Source organism: Anser brachyrhynchus (genome assembly GCF_964034855.1).
Source record: "Anser brachyrhynchus genome assembly, chromosome: 3".
NCBI classification, from domain to species: Eukaryota; Metazoa; Chordata; class Aves; order Anseriformes; family Anatidae; genus Anser; species Anser brachyrhynchus.
The window spans coordinates 49,577,103-49,588,596 of NC_137696.1; the positions used below are offsets into that span (position 1 = coordinate 49,577,103).

Here is an 11,494-nt window from a genome sequence, read left to right on the forward strand (position 1 = left end):
GAAGAAGTTGTGATATTATACCCGAACAGCCCTTTACACTTACAGCATCAAAGCAGGTGCAAGTGCAAAAAGCAGGAGTGTCCCCAGTGGATACTGCTAGCCACAGAGTTTAGATTTCAACCCCGTACTGTGTACGCATACCAGCAGTGGAGTAGACATATGAACAAATACTCGAAGTGGAAATAAATGTTTCAGTAGTCATACTTCATAGCAGTAGTGAGAATCACAACCTCATGTTTGTAAACCTTCATCAGTTCTTTGTGGGAATATCTGAAAGCCTTAATTGCCCACTGGCCTAATCATGAGGTGATGATCACTGCCTACAAAGTGCTGAGAGCTCTCAGCAACCACTTCAGTCAGAGCAGGGAGATGCTGATAGTTGGTACTTCACAGCAGCAGCAACATCCTTCCTCTTCAGACCCGTACTGTTTTCTCGAAGTTCTCATTGAGAACAACTGTTGTCAGTAAACAAACAATAGCAGCTCAGCTGGTGTTCCAGCTGTGCTTGGGCCGACAGCTTCAGTTTCCAAGCCTGGCATCAGCGAAATCTGTTTCTGACTCTGGAGGAGAAACCAGGCATTTGATCTGCAACTCTCGGAAGATGACTCCTTCCCCCATCCTCCCGTGCCTTTCATGTCTCCTTCAATTGCATCTCCTACCGCCAGCATTCAGGGGAAGCCAACTCTGGTGATGTCAACAGGGCTCCTCCAAACAGGCAATGTGTCATCAAAGAGAGGCTCCTCAGAGGAAACCTGGAGCAGTGCCTAGAGCGAGTGCATGCTGCCAGCCCTCTGAGAAGCATTTCTGTTATTAAAGGGGGCCAAGGGGCACTGGCAGCCTGTCCTTCTTTTCATCAAATCAATCAGGCACCAAGGAGCAATTCCAGCAAAACAGTCCAAAGTAAACACTGTGATTTTGAGAGGGATAAATGACACAAGAAGCCAAATGAGTCCTTGAAGAAATAGTGTGGTAATATTTCATTAGACCACCTACTGCCACAGCTAAACAGCTGTACTATGTACAAGTGTAAGGTGATGAGGTCTTGAGAAGTAGGGGAGCCTAGCAGAAAGGATGGGCCATATTCTTAAACCTCACTTTAAAAGCAGACAAAAAATAGCTTCAGAAATCCTGGCCCAGAGGTCTGAAAAACAAATTATGAAGCAAATTTACCTATAGTAAACAATGTTCTAAGATGAGTGTTCTTTCTGGATGTATGTTGATATTGAATGCTTTGTTGTGTTTTGTGGTTTTTGTTGTTGTTGTTGGTTTGATTGTTTTTGTTTTTGTTTTTCCAATACACACCAAACCTTTACTAAGGCCATAATTATGATAATGGAATTACTTTCAGTGTCCTACATCCCATAAACAATGCCCCTGTATGCAATGCATTACTTTCATTTTTACTATTAGCTAAGCTGTTATGCAACCTGATGAAAGGGATTTTGTTTGTTTGTTTCTTTGTTTTAATAATACTCTCCTCAAAATCTACTGAACTAGATTTATTCAGAAAGGTGACACTATTTGAAAGCTAAGCTATAAGATTCATAATTGTCTTGCAGTCCTAATGATTGTGGTTTAGATATTCAACTTCTGTCTGACGGTATGGTGATTTTGAAGGGTACTATGATGTTAAGCAAACAAAATTGACATATGAAACACTCAAAAGACACATCATTAAAAAAGAGCAGATTCTCCTGGTTCTCCTTTTAATCTCCAGCAAACCTAGAGATTACTTGCAATTGACCACTGCATTTTCTTTTTTAAAAATTGAGAAGGTGGAGGGTTGGTTTCTTTCTGGTGTTATGTTGTTGGTTTGTGTGTGTGTTTGTGTGGTGAACTGAAGAACATTCTGCATTTAGACAGGGAAAGAAGCAGTGTGTATTAGCACTGATTTAAGTAGTCAGCCTTCAGTTGTTCCACAGTCACTGGTATTTATCATGTCCTTATGACTTCTGGTAATAAAATCTTCCAGGCAACACCTACCCATCTCATAGCAGTATCTACTACAATCCCAGAGAGCTGCAGACTGGTACAGTGCCCACAGATGGGGGGCATCCCTGGGGCCAGGAGCAGTGGAGGCTCCCCATGGGTTGTCCCAGGGCAGGGCCTGCAGTCAGGGCCTGCCAGGAGCAGGGCACTGGGAGCACCAAGGCAGTCCCGGGCCCAGGCACCTCCCTGGGGACCAGGGTGGGCCAAGGCTTGGGCCTGCCGGTGAAGCCTGGGATGAGGCCCAGTGAGGGGCACTGGAGTCAGGCATGGCCTGAGCCAAGGTCCAGCATGGCTGAGGGTAGAATCCTCGCCTGCAGCAGCCCCAAGGGCAGGGGTGTAGCCCTGGTTAGGCATTTTCCTTCTCTTCCCTTGCAGCAGCTCCTGCTGGCGAGATTTCTCTGGTCTTGGAACAGCTTAATCCCTCCTAAGATTTTAGATACTCTGTGGTTCATACCAGGTTATGAGTTTGGTGGTCTTCCAGTGTAACATGTAAACAGTATTGCACCAGGTTGTTCAGAGCTGCAAAGACCATGTGGAAGATTTCTGTGAATGCTGTAAACCATAGCAATCAGTTAAAAATGTATTCATGCTTATTTTATTAGAAACCAGAATCAGATGCATAATCCCACATAGGAATTAGAGCCAGAAGCTGTATCTGTTCTCTTGAGCTGCCTTTTTCCCTGTACTGATCCAATACCACACTTTGCCTTCTAGCAGAACAGCAGTTGTCCCACTGCATGAATTTCAGCTACTTCTTTGCTGGGGGATTAACTGGGGCAGGCTGTGTTTAAATGAAGCTTCAGCTTTGCTGATATCCCACTACAAATGGTCTTCAGCTTTTACAGGCATGTTATGATAATGACAGGCACAGGCTGCTCGGGTGGAGACTTCATCCTTTCCTTGTAAGCAGTTCTGTCAAGAAGAAACGCCAGTTTTATTTTTTATGAAGTCATAAAAATGTTTTCCCATTTGCATGTCAGTCATCTCTGTGCTTACTGGTGTGAGTTTGGAAATAAAATCTCATTCCTTCTTCTATGTTTGCATGAATGGTGGCACCACTCTGCACCCCTGCTTACCCTTTCAAAGGCTTGTGTGTGAAACAAGGACTACCCAGAAACTGGGTGCACGTGTAGAACAGGGGTCCCACCATGGTGTCCAGAATATTTGTAATAGGTTCTTCCCAGTGCAAAATATGGTTAATTTTGAAGGCATATATTTACATTGTTAAATTAATACATATTAAATGAATGATCTTGTAACATGTGGCATGGGAGACTCTTGCCATGACTAATCTCTGTGAGTCAGTCACCATTTAATCAATGATACTTGCAGTTTAACATGGGTTTTCAACCTCATCGCCTATAGTTTCCTTTTAATATGGCAAGAAAAGTGCTTAACGTGAGCATTGGCAGATAAATAGCATGGCCCTAGATGATAAACTTGTAACTACAGAGCTTTGCAGGTTGGGGTGGAGTTGTGGTTGCAGGGACTGAAGTTAGGGAAATAAGCCTAACAGGAATAACAGGAGAAGCCTGTTAGAGACAAGCATCATCAAATACCTGCTATGTGTAGTTTTTTTATAGTATTTAGAAATCAGAATCATAGAATCACAGGATGGTTTGGGCTGGAAAAGACCTTGAAGATTATCTAATTCCAACCCCTCTGCCATGGGCAGGGACATCTCCCACCAGACCACATTGCTCAAAGCCCCATCCAGCTTGGCCTTGAGCACTTCCAGGAATGGGGCATCCACAACTTCTCTGGGCAGCCTGTTCCAGGGCCTCACCACCCTCATGGTAGAGAATTTCTACCTAATGTCTAATCCTCCTTTAATTTAAAACTATTACCTTTTGTCTTATTGCTATACTTTATCCATGATAAAAAATCTCATTCTGTCTTCCTTGTTGGCCCCCTTTAAGCACTGGAGGGCCACTGTAAGGTCTCCCTGGAGCCTTCTCTTCTCCAGGCTGAACAAACCCGATTATCTCAGCCTGTCTTTATAGGAGAGGTGCTCCAGCCCTCTGATCACCTTTGTGGTCCTTCTCCGGGGAGTGAAATATATGAATAATAGTAATTAGGAAATATTTAAAATATTTTTCTAGATGCCCAAATGTCACAGAAGTGGGAAAAAAGACCATGGTTTTTATTTCTTCAAATAAAGTTAAGTTTAAATGGAAAGTGGAGTCAGCTACACATGCTTGCAAAAATCACAGATGCACAGCCACACGTGGTTTTTATTTTCATGCCAATAGATGTACTTTCAGGTGTTTCATACATTCACGAACTTTATGGGACACATACACATAGATGTATTCATGTTATTCTATCACGTTTCATAAACAATTAGTGCAATTTTAAAATATTTAAATTAAGAGAATGTGTATTGAAGTTAGGACATTGGAAGTGTATATATCTGAGATATATAAGTAGTGGACTCAATATAGTTTGCTCAACATTCTCCACAGGTTAATTAAGTTTCTGAAAAGGTGTATAAAAACACAACAGCAACAGATGTAGTACAAATAAAAGATACTTTTGAGTTTACATACACAGTTTAAGCTGTATTCTATACTACACAGACAGGAAAATGGTTGTTTGACGTAGATCTATGGTTGGATTTAGCATACTTTTTAGCCTAGGTCTCATTTTCTTATCAACTGAAAAATCACCTCGCTTACTCCATAGTGTTTAGCCTGAGGTATTCTCTTCTGCACCAGAGCAGAAGTCAGCTCTTGGAGAGCTCGATCATGAAACCAGACTTGCTTCCAAGAGCAGTAAGACTTGGATAGCTAGACTGAGAGTTGTTACAAGAAGATGCCCTTGAGGATCTGACAGCTGGAGCAACCACTACAGAAGTACTTTAATAAACTTTCTGGAAATGAGGGGAATGTCTACCCTCTGCAGATACATCTTGGAACTTAACTAATCTTCAGCACTGGGTAGAGAAGAATGGCATGTCTGGGTTTCTGGGGAGCCCTGGAGCAGTATGTTCTCCTCCTTTAAAAATCTGTGCTATCATTTATCAGGGCCTGCTGAGAGCTTTTTTGCATCATCTTCTTTTCTCAAGGGGATTAAAATTATGTGGAGAACATCCTATGCACTTTTACTCAGTAACCTCCCAAGTTGCTTCAAAAGCATACAAACACATCATAATGCGAGAGGATTGCACAACACTATCCATGAATTCATGTCAAGGCTGTAGTCTCAATTTTCATAATCTTTGGAAATCTACCCAGGGAGTATAACCTTTGTAAGACTTGAAAACTCCTTTCTCATGACTAGTGAGAGTTAGATAAACCATAATAGGGTTCTGTTATGTATCTATCTTATATTTGTTTTATTTACTAATTTTTTAATTCACTCCCTTTGAACTTTTCAGAATTAAATGGTATTGCTTAAGTAGAAGAAAAAGAAATGCAAGCCAAGGCTGAAGAAAGAAACAAGAATATTTATAGTTCAGACAATTCTGTAATTGTTTTGTCTAGGTCAAAATGATCTATCAAAGTTTCCGTGGCCATGAAGACTCAAATGAAAAATTTGGTCAGCTCTGACTAAGTTTATGCAATAGTGATAGAAGAACTAGGTCCTTCTGTCTGATAGACTCATTCTTCTCTTTCTGTACATTGTTGTTTTGTTTTTTGATGGCATTACACAGTTCTTCGTGATGCAGTGATGGTTAGGGCCTAGAGTGATTTTACTAATAGTGACTGCCCCTATACATTTATATAGAATAAGCACAATTTCTAAACAAGGTAGAACTGAAGAAAGAGAGGAAGAAGAAAGAGCTTGTCTGAAGCCTGAAATAATGTGGTGTACATGGGTCAGGCATAGATTGGAACCATGAATTTCAGAAAGAGAAAAACAAAACAAAACAAAAAACCACTAGCATCTACCCTGGGATTTTTTTTTCCTCAATTAGGACAGATATCCTTGTCTATAATCCGTGATTATTCCTTACATCTGATGACTACGAAGCTGGTGAAGGGCCTGGAACAAAACTTCTACAAGAGGCAGGTAAGGGAACTGGGGTTTTTTAGTCTGGAGAAGAGGAGGCTCAGGGGAGGCCTTATTGCTCTATATAAATACCTGAAAGGAAGGTGTGGGGAGCTGGGGGTCAGCCTCTTCTCACTGGTAGCTAGTGATAAAACTAGAGGGAATGCCCCCAAGTTGTGCCAGGGAAGGTTTAGGTTGGAAGTTAGGAGAAATTTCTTCTCAGAAACAGTGGTCAGGCATTGGAATGGGTTGCCCAGGGAGGTGGTGGAGTCACCGTCCCTGGGGGTGTTTAAGGAAAGGTTGGACGTGGCGCTTGGGGACGTGGTTTAGTGGGCGACATTGGTGGTAGGAGGATGGTTAGACCTGATGATCTTGGAGGTCTTTTCCAACCTTAATGATTCTATGATTCTATGACTGTGATACCATAGTTTTGCTTGAGTTTGGAGTGGAGTGTGAATTAAACATGAAATTAGGGCCGCACTGCAGAACAATTGCTCCTTAGCACTGTTCCACAGCTCCTTATCCCTGCCAGCACCATCAGCCTTACCTAACAAATTAGAGTGAGCTGCATGGACCTCCCAGACTGCTTTTAACAAGGTGAGTAATCTGGGTCCCAAAATGTGGGGATCGGTGTGTCAGAGAGGATACCATGGGATAATTCACCTCTTTTCAGCATCACGGAAAAGCAACTGTACTAGTTTTGCTTTGTGGTACTAAAGTAAGCTGGGCAAAGTACCAGCCCAGCTGGTATAAGTCATTGTGCCACTGTGCAAGGGTATGTATTCATCGTTACCAAAAGGGATAAGTAGGTAAGGCCCCAGGACTTAATTGGCTTTGGGCAATCTCTATAATAGTCATAATTTTCCTACTTGGTCTTATAGGCTGTAGCATGGTTATGAAAAAGGGGAGTGTCTTAAAAGGAATTTAGTCACTAGGAAGGAATTATACTCTGTGTGCACATGGACTGCACAAGAAATGTGCAACAACTAGGGAGTTAACTTATGTTCCCAGATATGAGACTTAAACTGGACTAGGTAGTGTATAGGCCTGATGTATATAACCCATTCTACCAGGGTGGCTTTTCCCTTAGAGAGGTTAAGAAGTAGATGAACTGCTTGAGAAAAACATCAGGTCACCTGGCTTTCCTTTGTTGTTCTAAAGAAAGGATTAAGCATCTGGAGTTGTGTGGGTGGCTTTGCAGTGGACAACGTATGGTTTTCTTCAGTTACCATAAATCTATCAACAGAATATTATCTCCTCAGTAAGAAGTACTTCTGCACTTCATTAAGATGGAGAATTATCGATTCTGTAACAGGGAAGCCATGTAAATGAGGCCTTCTAAATAACGAAAAGAAAGCCACATTCCATTGAGAGTCTTCTAAAAATAGCTGGGGCTTGAAAGTTGGAAATGAAAGGCTGGAAGAGAGACAAGCCTGGGGAGGTCTTAATAAAGACATAGGAGGAACTTTGGAAATATTTGGGTAAATTGCGTTAGCTCTACTAGACTATAATCTGGGTGACCAGATTTATTCAGATGCTGTATACATTTTCTGAAGGAACATTTAGCTATCTTCTGCCTTTTGATCTGGACTGCTGCCAACTTCACAGAGGTGATTACGTGAATACTATAAGCATTCTCTAACATCCTAACACCAAATGTCATTTCAAGTAAAAAAAAGTTAAGTGTATTGCGGGTTTCATACTTTTTTTTTTTTTAATATTCAGCAGGCAAAAGATAGTGTTACATCCTGACAAAGGTTGTGCATGTCCATTAAATGACCAGAAATGTCCTTCCAGAATGATTAAGAATTTTGTGGCAGCAGGACTTTAGAATTGTTTGAATATTCTGTTTGAGAGTCTCTAAATTGTAGATGTGTTTATTGTCTTTCATGTGTTCCAGATGAAATCTTTTCAGATCACAAGTAGAAAGGTGTCTCCTAACTAGCTAAGATCCTTGCAAAACTCATCCCAAAATCTAAAAGACTGACTGGGATCGTTCAAGCTCCAGGTTTAGCAGTAAAGATTCTGGGATCACAATTCAGGTGAAATCCTACTGAAGAGAATGTATAGTGTGGGAATGGAGAAAAGAAACTTTTCTATTTCTATTTTTGTACTTTTATTTTATTTTATTTTATTTTTAAGCACTGAGGTTAGAACATCAGATTCTAAGAGGGAAAGAGTAGATCTCCTTGGTAGAAAACTTTTTACATAGTTGAACTTCAGAGTAAAAGATGAATTGACAGACAATTTTAAAGCACTTTTTCCTGGCAAGTCTGCAAAAACAGAAAGAATGTTATAGTGCCCAACAGTACAGTCAATTATGTGCTGTGTTAAATTATCTAGGGCACATCCATTGCAGTGTATCGTCCCCATGGGTTCCCCAATCAGTGATAGCCTCTTGTAGGAAAAAAAAAAATGACTTCAGGAATAAATCAGGTTTCATCTTGTAAAGTGCAGCTGTCTCTGTCATTTCAGAATCTCTGCATTGGCCCTTGAAGACAATAAAACAAACAAACATACAACAGTGACAACGACAAAAACACCCTGTCTCAAAAATGTTCTGTCCTGGTGTGTGTGAAATGCTCAGAGCTGCTAAAAACTTTTGATGATTTCACCCACAGAGACTGCTCCATGTGAAAGAACTGAAGAAGCCTACGTTTGGATCTACCACCCTTTTGATTCACAACAGGACTTTCCATATTCAAAATTGTACCACATTTCTGCTATGTTGCTCCTTTTTCTGGTTCTAATTCCTATGCAAGAAACATTCTAGAACATATCGTGTTTCCTTTGAAATACTTTTTACAGGTTAAACAAATTGCTTTTGGTCATAGAAGTTCTATCCTCCCGACACTGCAAAAATTCTGTCATGTACACTGTGCCTTTTTCTTGGAGTTTCCTATTTTTATGGTTTGCAATATATATGCAAGCTACCAGAAATGCCTAAAGCACAACTGGTAATTTTAAATGCTGCACATGTTGTGTAGGTTTATCTTGCAAGTAGCTGGCAAAGAACACAAGAGTGAATATATATGTTCTCTAATGAGATATTCTATTTAATTTTAAAATGTTCTTTGGAAAATGGTGTTTATATCAAATATTTGTAACTGAGTACTTTGCAGGTTTGAAGTCAGTGCCTTCTGACAAATTTTACCTGTGGGTGTGTTCCACATGAAAGATGCCATGGAGGACAGTGAGCACAGCTCCCTTGTTCATCAGATCTGGTTTCATCACAGGTCCCAGGCTTACAGGTCCTTGCCTCTCTGCCTACCTATGTGTGTATCAACATCTCTCAAAGAACTATAATACAGTGAAGTACTTTAGACTGCTTTGTTCACATATACATGTCACTTTGGGGGATGAATTGACTAGCAGTTAGTTCATCTGAGGCAACTGAAGCCTGAAATCTGAATAAAAAGAGAGTGCTACACAGCTCTGCCAATAGGATCATATGCCTTGATGCTTCTCTGTAAAACTATGCATTTGATTCCCAGCTGTTTGCATTATTGATGTCTATGCTAGGGAGCTTTTTAAACAATGCTGGGGAAATTGCCTGTGGCAGGGGAAGTGTGAGCCCATCTAAACTAGCTGTATGACCCACAGCTTAGGAGAGCACTTTTAGGAAAATGTGGACCGTGGCCATGGGCCAGTAACACCAAAAGCTGCAAAGTTTGCCTTGCCCAGCTACAAAGTAAAAACGTGTGTAATTGAGATTGCTGGGTCTTGAGAACTTCTGAAAAAGAAGTGCAGATGGTACAGTTACCCGGAGTACGGGAATCCCTAAAGAAAGGCTAACGTGTTTGGCTGTCTTTGTTACACAGAAACAAAACAAAACAAACAAAAAAAAAGAAAAAAGGGAAAAAAATGAAGCCTTTTTGGCAGGAGAGTAAATGTGTCATTGGGTAAGAATCCTGCAGCTGGCTAACACTGTAGCTGAGAAAGTTAATTACATAGAAGATGTCAGGATATAGCTCAGACGGCAAGCAGGAATGGAGCAGAGGTTTGGACATGGCAGTTAGCATTCCCTCGGCAAGGATGTGCTGAGTTTGCATGCACAGCCTGGGCAAACGTCCTGGCCGGAGGAATCCAGCCTGTGGCATGTGGGCATGGAGTCTGTGGGCATGTGCACAGAGCAGTTGTGGCTATTTAGAGACCTGACTTGTGCCAAATGAAAGAGGTTGGATCTGGCATTTGGCATTAAGGCTAGCTCTGCTTTTAGTCATTCTGAAGTGCAAACAAATACTCAGATACTCAATATTCAAGTGTCCAAAAGTGCAGGACTGCAAAACTGAAATATTGCCTTTGTTTTCTAATTTTAGAAGAGAGGATACACTTCCCTCCTGGTACTACAGCATGGCTAAAATCAAGAAAGATCTAAGTAAATCTTACTGGACTATGCTCTGTGAGGATGGGCTTCAGCTCCAGCTTTATTCAGGTTTCTGTACATGAACTGGTGTCTGAGGACTCACTGGCAAACTCAATAATAAAGTCAATGGGGCCAATATCGCTCCATTGATTTGGCATTGTTGCAGATACTTCACAATGGTCGCAATGATTCCATCAACATCCATACAACTGCTTATGCATGGGCATTTAATGCTCCAAGGCATGCTGGCTGGCTTCCAGTGGCTGCTCCAGCAAGGCACTGACCTCTTGCAGGTCCTGTGATGTATTTGCCAACCCCATGTAAATCCCTTGGATGCCACAGGACATCTCTAATGAAAAAGCCTTTGTTTGGGCAACAGAGGAAATCTTTATTGATTGTATTAACTAGACCACTGGTGACTATAATGTCTAAGGACCAGTAAGGAGTACAACACGTTGAGTAGATGTAGACAGCTATTAACGAAAACATTTTGGTACTGTCTTTGGATGCTGAATGGTTTGGATAGCACCCACCTCACTTCAGAAAGCAGTGCACTGAACAGCATATATTAGGAAAGTGCTTAGGTAAGGGCTAAATATTAAGTGCAAAGACTCACTGGTACTCCTGATGCCCTGCAGGCCCATCCTGTGGTAGCTTCTGTACTATAAGGCAAGGAATTTTATCATTTCAGTGCATTTTCTCCTTCCTTGAGGAAACGTGAAGTTTGTCCCTTAAATCAACTTCTGAATTTCTAGACAGGCAAAAGCATTATTTATGACAAAACAAAGCCACAGTAAAAAAAAAAAAAAAAAAGACAAACATATGGCTAAGCATTTTAACCTTAGCTAAACACTGTAAATTTGTTAGGAGGCAAAGAACAAATATTTATGTTTGCTTCTGCTTGTTGCTCTCACGGAATTTGGTAGGCTGAATGGGACGTGGCACAGCAACAGCAGGGAAGAGCTGTGGTGCAGTGTGGCTGGAGCAGGTCCCATTAAAGGAAAGAAAAGGTCCAGCTGCTTGTCCAATCCAGCCAGACACTGAAGTTTAGTTCTCCCTTATCTTACTATAGCCCTGCATTTGAGGTCCATAGGCAGAAGTCCACGATCAAACCAATAACTAATGATTTGTTTTCCTTGTACATGT

The 11,494-nt window shown here is 41.2% G+C and overlaps 1 long non-coding RNA gene across 1 annotated transcript; it reads left to right on the forward strand.

Moving 5' to 3' along the window:
* The first annotated feature begins 4,025 nt into the window (after window positions 1–4,025).
* Window positions 4,026–11,201, forward strand: LOC308192268. Its single transcript, XR_013948683.1, has 2 exons — window positions 4,026–6,579; window positions 8,458–11,201. It is a non-coding gene; the product is annotated as an uncharacterized lncRNA (long non-coding RNA).
* The last annotated feature ends 293 nt before the right edge of the window (window positions 11,202–11,494 follow it).